The following is a 17,222-nucleotide window of genomic DNA, read 5'->3' as shown; positions in this document are numbered from 1 at the left end:
TCCCAAGGAAGAGTAATTCTTGCAATTAAAAATATACAGAGGTTGGGTGGGACAGTTCTGGATTTCCTGATTTGCTTATGACTCAGCCATTACCCATGTCAATCGTGATTCTCTTGTAATGATTTCAAGAGTACATAAAGCTGCATGATGTCCCACCAGTATTTAGAGAGAGAAAGAGAGACAGCCTTCATTACTGTGTTGACATCTCCTGACCCTTTAAAAACTAGTTACTTCTTTTAAAACTTCATTTAATTCCTTCTCTTTTCCTCTCTACCTCTAGAATTGCCATAATTAGGAGATGAAGTAGAAGCCCAGTTTCATTGGGATCCAGCTTTATATTTGGCTAGATTCATTCATGTAAAAAGGATGCAGTGCTGCTCCCAGTCTAGTCCATGGGGTCCCCTCTGTAACTTCCCATTTGAATAGTGCCCTGATCTCTAGGAATCTCTTAAAAAATGGAACTCTTCAAGTTTTAGGGAAGAGTTCCTGCCTCCTCTTGCCGACACATGCCTTCTTTCCTGTCACTTCTACCACGTTCTCTTTGTTAGAAGCAAGTCAGTAAGTCCAGCCCACACTCAAAAGAGGAGAATTAAGTTCCGCTTCTTGCCAGGAAGAATGTTGAATAATTTGTGGGCATAGTCTGAAACCACTAGAATCCTGGAGAAGGATTTCAGGCAAAGGAGTGATGCGGCTCTCCAGTAGAAAAAGGCTGGTCTAAAAATAGGGTGCAGAGGGTGCTGAAGGAGAGACTAAGTTATTTGATTATAATCTCCTTTACCCACTAAACCTGAAACACTATTAGGGCAGCGACCACATCACTATTGATTGCCCAGTGCTTCAAACCCTTGCATGTGAGAGGCGCTCCTTAAATATTCTTAGAATGACTGCATCAATGAATGAGTAACTCAATACATGAAAAGTTAACGAAGAATGAGTGACTTGGTTACATAATTGGAGAGAGAGCATGTCAAAATGCGATGGATAGAAGAGGTTCTCTGCAATCATACTGCCTGGGTTCAAATCTGGGCTCTCCCGTGTACCGGGTGTGTTTTCTTGGGAAGTCACCTAATCTCCCTAAGCCTCATTGTAAAAATGGGAATATTAATAGAACTTATCCCACAGAATTATTGTAAGAATTACATGATACTGGTTATTAGGTATAATATTAGGTACATAATAAACACTTAATGTTACCTGTTATTATAACTGTTTTTAATACTCAAGTTCTCTAGCTATTAAATGGGAGAGCCAAGAGGTGAATCCCTATCTGTTTTATTCAAAATCCCATAGTCCTAATTTTTGCACCTTCAAGATTGGAGGTAATACTACTCTTTCATAGGTAGTAAAGTTTAAACTCATAGTCAATATTTTGATATAAAAAGTACTACAATATTTGGGTTTTACCAAGTCCTGGGCATTTTTGTTTAGTTGTGGTGGAAGATGATGGAGCTTCTTGAGGTTTATTGATTTAGCTGCTTTTTCTAGGCTAGCTCTTAGAAAACAGCACGTAATATCACCAGGACCACTTTTAGAGAACACTTGTTTTGACTGACGAAGATACATAGCAAGATCAGTAGCAGCAGCAAGAACCCACTCAGATTCGTGTTTACGACCAAGAGATCCCATGCACGTATGTTGGTGAACAAGTGAGAAACCTTTCGATGCTTATGGATAACCGTTTCTTCTGTGCTTTTTGTTTTATGACATTCAGTTTGATATAGGGGGAAAATGGATCTATGTGTCAGTTGTCTATTGATGAGTGACAAACCACCCTAAACCATAAAAGCTTAAAAGAATAACCATTTAATTTGCTTGCCAATCTTTAAGCCGGCAATCTGGACTGGGCTCTGCTAGGCAGTGCTCCCAGTAGGTCTCACCTGGGCTTGGATGGCTGGAGTGGAGGAGATGGTCTAAGATAGCCTTGCTCTCATGTTGCTGGCCCTAGCTATTGGCTGGACCATGTTTCCAGCATCTAGCAAGAGGTTATTCACATCATGGCAGTCCAAAGAGGAGAAGTCCCAGTGTGCTAGTGCTTTTCAAGTCTTGGCTTGTATCATGTTTGCAGATACCCTCTTGGCCAAGAAAGTCACATGACCAAGACCATATTTAAGAGGTCTTTTTTAAAAGCCCATATTTAAGAGGTATTTTTAAAAATCTTTTTTTTTTTTTTAAGATTTATTTATTTATTTGGGAGAGAGAGAAAGAGCGAGCATGAGTGGGGGAAGGGACAGAGGGAAAGAATATCCAAGGAGACTCCCACTGAGCATGGAGCCCGATGTGGGGCTCGATCTCATGAACCAGGAGATCGGGACCTGAGCCGAATCCAAGAGTCAGATGCTTAGCTGACTGAGCCACCCAGGCCCCCCGCCCCCCCAAAAAAACACTTCTTGATGGGGGAGCTGCAGATTTGCATTGCAAAGGGCTGTGCATTGTAAAGGAATGGGAGGAATCATTGTGGCCATTTTTGCAAACAATTAACCAACCACAAAGTGGAAGATGGTTTCAAGTTCATGTTTGGAAGGTGTGAAGCAAATCCTTAAAAATCTTTTGAGGGGTTCGCAGCTCAGAATTCTATCTGGTACAGAATTGATTTCAAATGGACTTCTTATGTGGCTGCTTCAAGTAGGTTACTAGGGGGCCACATAGTGTTAGTTGGTGATCACTGAAACCTTAATGCACATGCCCTGTGCATGGATGCTAACATGCAAGCAGCTCTCAGTCTGCAATTCCAGCTTGGGACTGCTGGGTGGAGGCTTTTGCCTTGTTTCCACTTCTTAAATACTGTATGTCTCCAGAGCTGGGTAGGCTTTGCTAATGAAACTTCATAGTCGTGTTTTCCACGGTTTCTTAAGAAAATTAAAAACTCCAGGAAACTCTCAGAAATTTTATTTATGCCATCAGACTTATAACATAGAACTCCTGATCCAGCCTTCTCAGGGAGCTGCCATGCTGTGCCCAGCCCATCTCTCTGACTCCCGACCCTGTTAAGCTCTGCATCTAAGTGAGTCAGCTGGTTAGAGGCTGAGCAGGTGGGGGGGGGGAGGGGGAGGGAGATAGGAACACAGGCCTAACTTCTGCCACAGCCAACCAAGCATCTGCATGGTGCCTACCATGTTCCCTCACTTGTTAGATCAGAAACCGTACCTGCTGCATACCCCACCACCACCACTCCCTGACCTTGCAGCTCAGACATGCTGCAAAGCCAGTGACCCCAGGAAATCAGTCCCATGTGATTATGTGGCTGCTCCCTGGGATGTGCTGAGTGAATACGGAAATCTGGGGGCTTCCTAAAATGTTCCTGTCCTCATGGCATAGAGTGTGAAATCACTGTAGTCTACACAGCAGTGACATAGAACCTTAATGTTTCCAAGTAACCCTAAATTTGTGCCTCTAGGTTTAATTTATTATGTTTTGGGACAACCAGCATCAATCATTTGGCAAATATTTCTTGGATCATTTTAAATGGGTTGATTTGTATTGAACTCACTCAACTGTGTTTGCCATGGTGTCACACGTCCTATGAAATTACATGTTCTCTTATGGGTTGGGGGCTTGCAACTGAAAGAAAAAAACTTATTGTCTTAAAGACAAAACTACAAATATTGTGGAAATTTGGGCGGCTAACAGAAGAAGAATTTTTAATGTTAGCTGTTCCTAAACCTTTAGAGGCTGCTGCTGATATTTCCCTTGCTATGGTACAGGAACAGAAAATACACTGCTGGGCCACTTTGTAGATTAGCTTTCATTTCTTGACATTTAACAACACAGTCTACATTTATCTTGGAACAAAAATGAAGTTTGGAAACCAATTAAGATAAAAAAAATATAACTTAAAGGAAAAGGTATAATATGTCTCTGGTAGCATCCCATTTTCTGTTCTCTAAATAGAGATGCTAAAAATTGAGCTCCCCCTTCCTACAAAAAGGCTCTTTTCTTACAAGAGTGATGAACAGGATGGGCCAAGGCCAAGACCCCCCCCCCCAAAAAAAAACCAAATAGCTGTGTTATGTTCCCTTCCTTTATGCTAAGGCTGTAGACTTTGGGACTCTCCTAAAGAAGGGCTTTTGAATCCAGACATACGTGCTACAAACATAATGGTTATTCTAGTGGATGTCCCACAAGTGCAGGCATGCCTCCTTCTACAGTTAGTTCATGCCTGCTGAGGGGGAGCCCTGAAGCTCATCCTAAACAGAGGGGAGGCTCAGCCTGGATGCTTACAGAATGGCTGCGAGGGCAAGACCCTTGTGAATTAATCACAGTGGGCAGCGCTAGGGATCGATCACTTAATTTCATCGAGCATTAGTTTCCTTAACACCTGGAGAGCATGTAAGAATTCCCTAAGAGCTTTTGGGTTTGCCCATTGCTACATGTCCAAGTTTTCCAAAAATGGGTTATGCAGGATTCTAAGCTCTGGATATTCCTGGAAAAGAAAAAGGATTTATGGCTGGAAGGGCCCGTATATATTATTGTCTCCTTGGAGATTTGCATGAGCATGTTAAAGGTTCAGAGAAGCTTTACATAAAAAACAACTGTTTAATTTTGAGTGATCTTTCCTACACATATGTGAACACAGATTTCGTCTTCTCCTGACATGTCGTAACACCCCACACTTCAAAGAGTATTACATATGGATATTCTAACTTCGATCCTTACATGAAGCCAGACTCTTAGAGGATGGATCTTGTGGTGTTAGCTCCTTGCAGAAGACCATTTTCTGTGCTGGTTTGCTGCTGTGCCATCAGCCTACTCAAGGGTCATTTCAGGAAAGAAGAACAGGGAACTTGGCATTATATTCATTGTGGGCATCTCATTCAGTGTGTAATCCACATTGTTACATAATACAAAGACCCACAGAGAAATTTCTCCTTTCTATTGTGGACCTACATATTAATTTCTTACGTCTGCTGTAACAAATTTCCATGAACTTGGTAGATTTAAACAATGCACATTTATTACCTTAAAGTTTTGGAGGTCAGAAGTCTGAGATGGGTCTCCCTGGGCTAAAATCAAAGTGTTGGCAGTGCTCTGTTCCTCCTGGAGGCTCTACTGGAGAATCCTTTTCTTGCCTTTTCCAGCCTCTGGAGGCTGCCCACATTCCCTGACTCATGGTCCCTTGACCATCTTCAAAGCCATCAATAGGCAGTCTAGTCTTTGCATGATTCCAACTCTCTGGTTCCTCCCTCTTCCACATTTAAATGGCGCTTGTGATTACGTGGAGCCTACCCAGATAATCCAGAGTAATTTTACTATTTTGAGGTCAGCTGTTAACAACTTTAATTCCATCCACAGCCTTCAATCCCCCTTGCAATGTAATCCAATATATTCATAGGTTCTGCGGAAAAGGACACAGACATCTTTGGAGAGCCATTATTCTCTCTACCATAACCCAGTAGACATGTCATTCTTTTTGCTTTGGCTTCTAGGCTGCTTAGAGCTATTTGGTAACTATGTGGACCTTCATCTTATTTTCCTATTATAATTTTCTTTTTTGTTCCTATATCCTCATTCTCTTCTCAAATTCATGTTATCACACATGCCCACACATGTATAAGCCATGTTGAAATGTAGTAGTACTAACAGTGAACCTCTAGAATAGGGGTAAGCAAACTATAACCCATGGGCCAAATTCAGGCCACCTCCTGTTTTTGTAAATAAAGTTCTTTTTTTTTTTTTTTAAGATTTTATTTATTTATTTGAGAGGGAGAGAGAGGAAGCCTGAGTTGGGGGCAGAGGTGGAGGGAGAGGGAGAAGCAGACTCTCCGCTGAGTAGGGAGGTTGATGCGGGACCTGATCCCATGACCCTGGGATCGTGACCTGAGCTGAAGTCAGATGCTTAACTGACTGAGCCACCCAGGCACCCCAAGGGCTTTGAGCTAGTCTTAACATGTCACATATCTATAAATGGAAATTGTATATTTACCTATAATATGGTTTCAAAATGGAGAAACATTTTAATAAATACTATTTGTATACCAGACAAAATTATAATTTTACTTTTGAGAATAAAAATGTTGGAAATCTCTAGAGTGTAGTCGGTTTCCAAAAATAATGCAATTGTTATTTATCTTTCTTTTAAATCAATATATATGAACTATGAATTGTATAGAAGATAAAAGTCTTTGTGACCATTCCAAATGAAATAGACTTGAATTTTCTTCTAAAGGGTGTTTGCATTTTGAGCAATCTTCTCTCCTCTCCTCTCCTCTCCTCTCCTCTCCTCTCCTCTCTTCTCTTCTCTTCATTTATTTTTAAGTAATCTCTCTGCCCGATGTAGGGCTCAAACTCACGACCGCAAGATTAAGAGTCACATGCTCCACTGACTGAGCCAGCCAGGCGCCCTGAGCAATCTTTCTTCAAAGTAAAACTCTTATGTGCCTTGTGGCTAAAAATCTAATTTTGAATGCAGTGTGTACATGGAAGGAAGCACTGAACATTAAGTCTGGAAAACAGGATCAGGTGCTTGTCATAGGCACCTTCTGTCTGAGAGTGCTTACATTAGGTAATACTGAGTGTGCTTAGTGGTCAGCAAGGTGTTTTCTCTTTTTCAAGTTTTACTGAGCTATTACTGATACATGAAAAAATTGCAGGGATACCTGGCTGGCTCAGTAGGTAGAGAGTATGCCTCTTGATCTCAGGGTTGTGAGTTTGAGCCCCATGTTGGGTGTAGAGGTTACTTAAAAATACAATCTTAAAACAGAATTGCACACATTTAATGTACACACCTTGATGAGGTTGGGCATATGTGTACACCTGCGATACCGTCACCACAGCCAAGATGCTAAACATATCAGTCACCTCTAATATCTTTGTGTTCTTTGGTGGATTTTTTGGTAAGAACATTTCACATATTTTAAAGTGCACAATACCAAGACTCTCTTGTTAACTGTAGGTAGTATGTTGTACAGCAGACCTTTAGAATTTATTCATCTTGAATAATGGAAACTTCAAACACCAATCGAAAAACAGTTCCCCATTTCCCCTCTCCTCAGCTTCTGGCAACCAACATCCTATTCTCTGTTTCTGTATTTTGACTATGTTAGATTATCTCATGTAACTAGAATCATGCAGTATTTGCCCTTCTGTGACTGACTTATTTCACTTAGCATCATGTCCTCCAGGTTTGTGCATGTTGTCACAAACGGCAGAATTTCCTTATTTTTTGAGGCTGAGTAATACTCCTTACGGAAAGTATTATCTTTCTATAATGGCTCAGAAACAGTAACTAGAGGCCAAGGCTCAGTTTGCTCCAGACTCCTGATTGTTCTGAATTATTTTTCATTCACTACCTATTGGTTCTTTTTCTTCCCAGTTTTGGTTACCCCATCCTTCCTAATCTATTTTAATCTCCCCGTGTTTCAGGTAACTGTAATTTTAATGAAACAAGTCTTTTAAGGCTCATGCTTTATTTTTTGTTTTAAAATTTATTTGTTTTTAAATTTTTTATATTTTATTTGTTTAGAGAGAGAGAGCATGAGTGAGAGGGGCAGAAGGAGCTGGAGAGAGAGAATCTCAAGCAGACTCCACGCTGAGCATGAGCCCCATGTGGGGCTTGATCTCACGACCCTGAGATCATGACCTGAGCTAAAATCAAGAGTCAGATAGTAAACTGACTGAATCACCCAGGTGCCCCTTTATTTATTCATTTTTTAAAAATTTTATGTTATGTTAATCGCCATACATTACATCATTAGTTTTTGATGTAGTGTTCCATGACTCATTGTTTGCGTATAACACCCAGCGCTCCATGCAGAATGTGCCCTCTTTAATACCCATCACCAGGCTAACCCATCCCCCCCAGCCCCCTCCCCTCTAGAACCCTCAGTTTGTTTCTCAGAGTCCATAGTGTCTCACGATTCATCTCCATTTTAAGTAATCTCTACACCCAACGTGGGGCTCGAACTCACAACCCTGAGATTAAGAGTCGCATGCTGGTCCCGCTGAGCCAGCCAGGCGCCACAGTTCATGTTTTATTTTTAAAACTTACTCTAGTCCTACTTCATTCATTTGGCAAGACCCTTCTGCCTTGATTTTGGAAAACGATTGTTAAATCCGGTTTGTAGAGTGACCAGTAATTCGATCAATATTTATTGCTCTTCTAAAACTACCATTGTCTTTAATTAAAATGCCTTTTCCTTCCATGAGCTCCTAATGTTCATGTCCATTTCAGTCTCAGAATAATGGTAAGATGCTCATGGAACCATTTATACCATGTTTGACCATCTCAACTCTGGTTTCTTTGCTTAAAAATAAATAATTAATAGGTTGCTTTCTCCCATAAGACCAGATATCCATCAAGAGGTAGTCTATTTCTGGTCTAACACTGTATCGAATAACCAAAACCTTTGTGGTCACTTTCTGCTTCTGCTGTTCTTGCTGGATTTCTGGACTTGTTATTTCTTATTTGGCACTCACTCTTGGCATACATTATCTTTTACCTATGCTCTATGTCATCTTATTTGCATGATGCTGGTGACAATAGGTGAGCCACACAATATCCAAGACACTTATCCCTAAACAGAAACACAAATGAGGCAAAAGTTCACTCAAATTCTGATCTTTTGCAAAAAAGGGTATAGTTCTAGATTGGCTATTTTTATATTAAAATTTTATGTTATGGTTAGGCACATTTGCATAACAAACTCCTACCTCTGTTTCATCCTCAACGTAGAATTCTTCTGTAATTATTTTTGGGGAAGAAATTTGCTGTCACTTACCTTGTACTTTTCTCAGATGGAGACCTGTGAGAAAATAACACAAGTTTTCCTCTCTTTTCATAAATAAGTGCTTAAACTACTCATGAATTGGAATGTATACATCATTGGATTTAATATGAAATGAATTTTTATTCAATTCATTGTCTACCTCTTTTTTGGGAGGCAAGGCCAATGAATAGTACTTCATAGGCTCTCTTTTCAATTAGAAACAGTACTTCCATTTTGAGATGTGAAGCAGTCAGTGTTCATTCTTTCTGGCCATGACCTCCATGGCTTGCAGATTTTTATCAACTTCCCACTGAGAACTCCTCATTTTTAGCCGAGCACACATATTACCACTGTCAATTCTCCTTCATCAGTTTGATTGCTATTTTTTTAAAATCTTTTTCCTTAAGCCAAACCTTTTTCTTTTTACAGACTTCTGGATTTCTTGAATTCTTCTGTGAACAGAAGAAGAATAAATCAAAGAAGAACTCTTACCTTGGTATGTATGCACGTCCCCTTGGGGATGCTCTAGAATTACCCATGGAATCCTCTTCAGAGTGCCTTTTTTTTTTTTTTTTTAATTCAAAGTAGTCAAAGTTCGATTTCAGCAGGGAGGGTGATCTCCTGTTTGATTACTTAGACATAGTGATTTCAAATACTTGTGACATGAGAATGAACAACTTACATGTTAATGGCTTTACTTCACAAACTCCTGTGTATTTGTTCTGATACTTGTCATGAATTTGACCTTTGTTACTAAGACTTTGATGCCCTCTGCACAATAAGAAGTACTCATCAACTACTCAACTTTTGGTCCTGGAAAAAAATCAAGCCAGTTGCTAAAGATTCTACTGGTGTGTAGGTAGGGACAGTTGGCAATTTCAAAGGAAGGTATTGTTGATGAGCTTGATAATTCTGTGGTTAGTTATGGCTGGTTGTGATGAGTGTCATGTGGATGACTCATAGATGCACTCCCTCTTGAGACTGAGTGTAACTCTGGATCCCCATTGTTCTAGAAATGAATGAAGCAAAGTAAAGGGAAAATCCATAGAGTAGTGAAATCAGATGTTGTTTGCAATTCATTGGATGTTTCTTGGAATTCATTTCCATTTCTGTAGCTAGACCTGAGGATATGGCAGAACTCAGCAGAAGATTGTGGTTTGTGTTTTCCTACATAAGGAGAAAGAAGGGAAGAGAGAGAGAGTTTGAGTGTTAGGGCATGTTGGAAGCAGAACGAAGTTGACATTTGCCATTCCTAAGCCTCTTTGCTATTCCAGAATGCTTTTGACCCTGGGAGCATTTCACTGTCCAGGAAAACATCTTTCTCTTTGTCCTAAAGTATACAAGGCAATATTTTGTGTTGCTTTGGAAATATACTTCTCCATGCTGTGACTTGAAAATACCAACACTGTTAAGAAAGAGCAGGGACTTAGGTGAATGCATCAGACATTCATTTGATGAAGTATTGAGTAAACCAGATGGTTGATATCAAATGTCTTGATAAAATATTTTAGAAATCAGAGCTGGTTCTCATTAAAAATATAAGCCCCTCTGGAGGGATTTGCTTATGACTTTCTCCATTTTGTTTTCATTTATTTCAAATAGTTTTGAAAATTAAGTATATCTATGAGCACAAGCCAAGCTAAAATTATAGATTTAAAAAAGTCAACGGGCTTGACCCCAGATATCTGATCCCCTATCTGTGGTTCCTGGTCACTGGTGGCCTCATCCTGGTTATCAGAGCAACATCTGCTTAGATGGAGTATTGACATTTGTGCACACTGGAGCCCAAAACACTTGAATTTTCCAACAATGAGAACATTGGATGTTTCTCTTTGTGTGTGCTAATGGTATGGACTGATTTTGCAGAATCACTGCAGCAAGTTGTAAATGATGTATGAAATGAAAAATTCCTGTCCAGTGCACAGAGTGAATATATACAGTTCTATGCAGTTACTGCAGTGCTGGGCTATTTGTTTTAATATTTCCTTCAGACATATAGTAATTTTTTTGGTGAGTCATATCCAGATGCTTGCCATTGGCACAAAGCACAGATTTCCTTTATATATATTTCAAATGAATTTCAGTCATGTAGAAGTATACTTAAATTAATAGAATACTGGATTTTAGAGGACTTGAGCTTTAAAAAAGAATATTTTTAGGAAAACAGTAGCAATATATTTGTTTTGAAAAATTTGAGAAATGATGAAGAGCCCAAATATTAGAAATCATTTAATCCCATTATGAAAAAATATCCTTTGTTTACATTTAGTATATATCTTTTAAGGTTTTATCCCCTGTGATTAGTTTGCATTCCTAAAAAAAATTATCCTGTTAATTTGTTTGTAAAGTTTTAGTCCTAATTACCCATAAGACTTGAACATCTTTCTGTGACTTCTACAATTTAATTTTTAATCACTGCATGCTCTTCAATTGCATGGCGGTAGCTTAAAGAATTTTTACCCATTCCTCCGGAACAGTGGAAATGTAGGTAGTTTCTAATTTGGGTAATGTAAATAATTTCCTATGTCAATGCTGCAATGTTTATGTGATTGTTGTCATTTTGGTATATATTTAGTAACACCAATCTTGCCTCTGCCTTCCCTTTCAAAATTATCTTAGCTATTATCTCTGTTTTTCTGTTGGATTTTGATGATGATTGGATTATATTTGTAAATGATCAGAGTAGAATTGGCCTCTCCATAATAATACTGAGTCATTCCATTGGAGAACATTAGGTGTCTTTCCATTTATTGGTAGATTTTCTAAGAGGTATTCATTCTTGCATATCAGAAATAAGCCTAAGTTGTGATAACATTTTATTTGGAGTTTCTGCATATAATGTCTAGGTTATATCTGTAAAGTTCTCTTTTTGTGCCATTTTAGTTACATTTTTTGAACAAGGGTAATTGTAGCCTCATAATATCAATTAACAAAATTTCCCCATCCCCTCTCGTCCTCTTCCCCCAATATCATGCTCTGGAGCAGTTTAAGTACAAGGAGTCACCCCTCTTCTTCTTTAGATGTGATAGAATTAATGTCTGTGTCTGGCTCGTTTGGGGGATAAATTCTTTGAAACCTCTAATTTCCTTTCAAGGGTGTTGACATATTTAGGTTGTTTTCTGTCTCTTATTGAATCAACTTTGATAATTTATATTTCCGTGTTGAAATACCAGTTTATCTAGAGGTGAAATTTGTTAATACAGATGCATACAAAATATCCTGTTACCATTTTAAAAATAATCCTATAAATCTCTTGTGCAGTCACTTTTCTCATCCTTAATACGAATATCTTTATCTTTTTTTTTTTAAAGATTTTATTTATTTATTTGAGAGAGAGAGAATGAGAGAGAGTACATGAGAGGGGGGAGGGTCAGAGGGAGAAGCAGACTCCCTGCCGAGCAGGGAGCCCGATGCGGGACTCGATCCAGGGACTCCAGGATCATGACCTGAGCCGAAGGCAGTCGCTTAACCAACTGAGCCACCCAGGCACCCACGAATATCTTTATCTTAATGAGCTTTGCCAGAGGTATTTTTGAAGAACCAACTATTGAATTCACTTACTATTTCCACAGTTTTGCTATTTTCTTACCAGCTTTTTTTTTTTTTAAGATTTTATTTATTTATGAGAGAGAGAGAGCAATAGAGAGAGCATGAGTGGGGTGGAGGGGGAGAGGGAGAAGCAGACTCACCACTTAGCCGGTGGCCCCACGTGGGGCTCAGGGCCCCGGGATCATGACCTGAGCTTAAGGCAAACACTTAACTAACTGAGCCACCCAGGCGCCCCTCTTACCAGCTTCTTAAGTTGCATGCTGGGTTGATTTTTTTTTGTCATTTATTAATAAAAATATTTCAAACTATGAATTTTCCTATGATTCCCATTTTAGCTGCATCCTATACCTTTTGATATGTTGGATTCTTTATTTATTAATAAACTGAAGTGGCATTTTTATATCTTCTATGACCCCCAAATTTTTTAAAGATGAATTTGAAATTTTAAAATGGTTGAATTTTAAAATTCCATGTGTTATGATGAATTTCTAGTTTTATTTAATTATCTCTGAAATATACCTGCTATGATGTTTACTTGAATTTTACTGGCATTGTCTTTGTAGAAGAGTATGCCTGATGATCATTGGGAAGGAGTCCATGGGCACTGGAGATAAAAGTTATTTTATTTAGAGAACTTAATCTTATTAATTATATTATCAAGCTGTTCTGTCTCCAGCTCCTTTTTTGTCTTCTTTGAACTTCTTTGACCAACTGTGAAGAAAGTTGAAGTCCTTTATTAATTTGTTCTTACTATTCTGTAACTTATTTATAGAGATATTTGTATTCTGTGAGTCAGCGCAGTATTATTTGAGACATGAATATTGTATATTTGCATTGAACTGTACTCCTCTAATATGAAATCTTTCTTTGAACATACAATGTGTTTTGCCTTGAGTTTTATGTTGTTTAATATTAATTTTAAAACTTCGATTTTCTTTTTATTTGTATCTCTTTAGTATATCTTTGTTCATCTTTTTACTCATCCTTTTGTACTCATTTGTCTTAGGTGTATCTCTTGTAATAAATATACAATTGACTTTAGTTTCATAATCTGGCTTTTTCCTTTTTATTCTTCTCACAGAGAAGTTTAAGGCATTTATAAGTATTGTCATAAATAAAATATTAGCCTTACTATTTTCATTATGTTTTCTTTTTGATTCTTGGGTGATTTTTTCCCCCATTCTTTTCTATCTTTGGGCATATGGATATTCTTTGTTAATGTCTCATAGAGTGTATGTTTTGTATTAAGTTCTGTTTTCATTTAAGTCTCTCAAAAGCATTCTTTAGTCTAACAATCTCTCTCAGATTTAAGGGCAAACAGCATTTTTACACCTTCTAGTTAAATGGAAGAATTTAGCATACTTCCCACCCCATACACATACTACTGCTCTCCCTCAGTCCTAGATCTTGGCCTCTGTTAATACAATGTGATGTTCTACAAAATTTCTATTATTTTAAGAAATTATTATTCTTACAACATATGCTATTTTTTCATAAAATATTTATGATTTCTATTTAGCTTTTAAAATGGATTTGATATAATTATTTTGTTATTTCTATTCTTTACTGGTTTTATTATTCCCGATTAGATTATTATACTTTATCTTTCTTATTTTGACCTTTTAATTTTTCTTAATCTCTCAGTGAGATTGAATATGGCTTTAGATAATTTTTCAAGAAGGATGCATGGTTGGTTTTCTGAATTCATGCATTTGGGAGGATATTTTTCCATTCTTTCTTTAGGTATACAATTCTTGAGTTGGAACGTTTTCCCTCAAAATTCTGTAATTTTGTTAAACTAATTTTTGTATCAAAGGAGAAGTCTGAGGAAAGGCTGATTTTTTTTTTCTTTATCATGAATATTTGGGGTATGTGTGTTGTTGTTGTTGTTGTTGTTATTATTTTCCCATGCCTGGATGTTTGTGATTCTTGAAACTCAAACATTTTGACAGGATGCATCTAGGTATGGGTTCACCTTGATAATAATCATCTTTTTGATCTGTATTCACTGGGCTTTTTCCAGTTGATACGTGTTTTCATCTATTATAACTTAAATTATTAGTTTTGTCCCGTTTATGCTGATCTTTTCAGGAACCCCAGTGATCTAGATGTTGAAACAGTAAGTTCTATGAAGGCAGGAATCATACCAGTTTTGTTCACTCCTATATACCTGGATATATATATGTCCAGATCTTGGCACACTGGAGACACTAAATAAATATGTATTTTCTAATGGATAAGTGACCTTAATATGTACTCTTTCCTGTTTGATAATTTTCATCTTATTTTTCCCTCTGCTTTTGAGGGTATTTGAGGGAGATGGGCTTTCCAGGAAACCATAAAGCTGAAGGTTATACTTCAAGGTTAACCTGCTCAAGGTTACTTGGACACTGACTTTGCTTCCCTTGTTCCTCTCCCCTACCTTCTCATTAGGATATGGCTTTATTAGAACCGTCTTTGGCTTAAGAACCAGCGGTTTCATAAGTCTGGAGTGTTCCTTCTTAACACATAACTCATTTAAATTCTTCCCGAGTGATGATTAAATCTAAGTATAAAGACAAGGTGGGGTGGTTAGGACTGAGGTCAGATCCAAAGGCCTCCTCACTTGGGCAGAGACTATTACTGACAGCTGACTACCTCTGGGTCAGCTAGTTTTTGCTGCATAGCCTACCCTCCATTTAGTGGCTTAAAAGAGCAATCATTTATTAGTTCAGGATTTTGTAGGTGGGTAACTTGGGCTGGGCTCAGTTGGGCAGTTCTCATGTGAGTGCATTCAGCGGCTGGGTCAACTGGGGGTGATCCTTACGCATGTTTCAGGAATTGGAGTCACATATCTGAAAGTTTCTAAAGCAGCACATGAGGGCAAACTCCAATGCTAAGCACTTTCTGAGACTCTGATGACATCACTTTGCTAAGATTCTGCTGGCCAAAGGAATTCTCCTGACTATCGTGGATTCAGGGGGTGGAGAAATGACCTCTAGCTCTCAATTGGAGGAACTGGCATGTCTTATTTCAATGCCATGGGTTCAGGGAGTGGGCATATTAGAGTCCTCTTTACATTCACTGTATTCTCAATAGAGACTCTGGAAACCAAAGGAATTCATGCTGAGGGTTATGGGCTCCTGCCTATGTTGCTCTCTTGGCCAACTAAATTGGAACTTAATCTAAACTTACAGTGGCTGTTTGGCCTCTTCCAGTTGATTTGTAGTCTTGAAATGTTACAGTGTGCTTTTTCTACGTTATCCCTCTCATATTTACTGCCTTTAACGTGAATTTACGTCCTGTCCATGAGTTTTTGGTTACATAGTCTCTCTTCTTATCTCACTCATCTTCCTTTTATTCTGTTTCTCTTTCATATCTTATTTCTCCTGACAGTTTTTTGTACTTTTTATACCAAGGTCTATTTTGCTTTCTCTTGTAGATCTGAAACAGTTGAATTTATTTAAAAAATAGTCATTCTATGTTTACTTTGTGCCAGGCACTTCTTTAAATGCTAGAAACACACGAGGAAACAAGACTTGGCCCCTGTCCTCAAGAATTCACAGTTGGGTAAGACCTCTGATGTCCTCAAGTATCATATGTTCAGAGGCACTGATCTTCCTTTGAGTTTGTGGACCATTGTTTTCCCTTCTTCTGCAGTAGCCTATCATAGATGCTTTGTTGGGTGCTTGTTAGCAGACTTAGAGGTTTCCTCTTAGGGGTCTGTCTTCTTGTGTGATGGTCAGATTTCCTTCTTGGGTCTGTATCTGGAGGAAATATTAATGCACATACCTCCTTGGTCAAGTCCCAGTTTTTGGGGAGCATCATCCAGAGATCTAAATGCTGAAAGTCTAGATCTCTGTTCCAATATATAAAACACTCTACTTCCCAACATGTACTCCTGTTATTTTTTCTTCCCCAATTTCAGTACTTCAGTTTTGAGGATGAGATTTCCCAGGGAGGTGCCACAGTACCCCACCTCCTCCGCCCCAACCACCACACACACCCTTTTTTTCCCTTTTTTGTACTTAGTGTTTCTGAATGGATGGCAGGAGGGTTAGTGGATAGATTTTTATAGAAAAATATTCTAGCTTATCATAAAATAGCTCTTGACTGGTATAGAAACAGCTTCTAGTCTTCTGATCTCCTAGGTCTGTAGACTGTGAGGCTCTCAGGAGTCTTTCACTTGTTGCTGATGGGGGTGGGAAGAACCATTTGACAGGGGAAATAGGTCTCTTCTTTCCTTTCTGTGCTTTGTTTTTATTGGTAATATTTTATGCACACAAATGAAATATGTTATAAAGCATAATAATGAAATGAATACCTACAAACTTAGGATCTAGCTTAAGAATGGGAACATTAGGGGCACCTAGTGGCTCAGTCAGTTAAGCGTCTGCCTTCAGCTCAGGTAATGACCCCAGGCTCCCTGCTCAGCCAGGAGTCTGCGTCTACCTCTACCTGTGCTGCTCCCCCTGCTTGTGCTCTCTCGTGCACATGCTCTCTCTCTCTCTCAAATAAATAAATAATACCTTTAAAAAAAAAATTGTATCACACCAAAGGTAGACTGGTGCTAGTGACAAATTTTCACTACTATGTTTCTAAGATCCATTTATATTGTTGAATGTGAATGTATTTTACTCATCTCCACTGTTGTACAGTGGGAATGCATGATTTAAAAAAATTGTAATTTAAAAGCAATGATTTTTGTCTAATAAACTGAATGTTGCTTTGAATATTTTAGTATCTTTCTCCTGGTTGTCATGTATAACAATTTCTTTTAGATATATAGATACCTCATTTTCATAAAAGCATATAATTATGAATGTATGAAAGTATAAATGGTTATAAGGTCTTACTTATGATCCCTTTAATGTCTGCAGGATCTTAGTATTGATTATATGCACCTTCTCTGTTTATCGATTTTATCATTCTCTTCAAAAATAACTTTTAGTTTTGTTGGTCATTTTCTGTGATTTTTTTTTCTCTTTTACC

The 17,222-nt window shown here is 38.3% G+C and overlaps 1 long non-coding RNA gene across 1 annotated transcript in view; it reads left to right on the top strand.

The window, feature by feature from the left end:
- Positions 1-10,135, top strand: part of LOC118023610 — a 298,589-nt gene extending 288,454 nt beyond the window's left edge. The window contains exon 3 of the long non-coding RNA XR_004682854.1: positions 9,132-10,135. This is a non-coding gene — a long non-coding RNA (uncharacterized LOC118023610). The remainder of the gene's footprint in view (positions 1-9,131) is intronic.
- Positions 10,136-17,222: the final 7,087 nt, after the last annotated feature.

This window comes from Mirounga leonina, unplaced genomic scaffold, assembly GCF_011800145.1.
Source record: "Mirounga leonina isolate KUSES-001 unplaced genomic scaffold, KU_Mleo_1.0 Mir_180, whole genome shotgun sequence".
In the NCBI taxonomy this organism is placed as follows: Eukaryota; Metazoa; Chordata; class Mammalia; order Carnivora; family Phocidae; genus Mirounga; species Mirounga leonina.
This window is presented reverse-complemented; position numbering and strand designations above follow the sequence as displayed.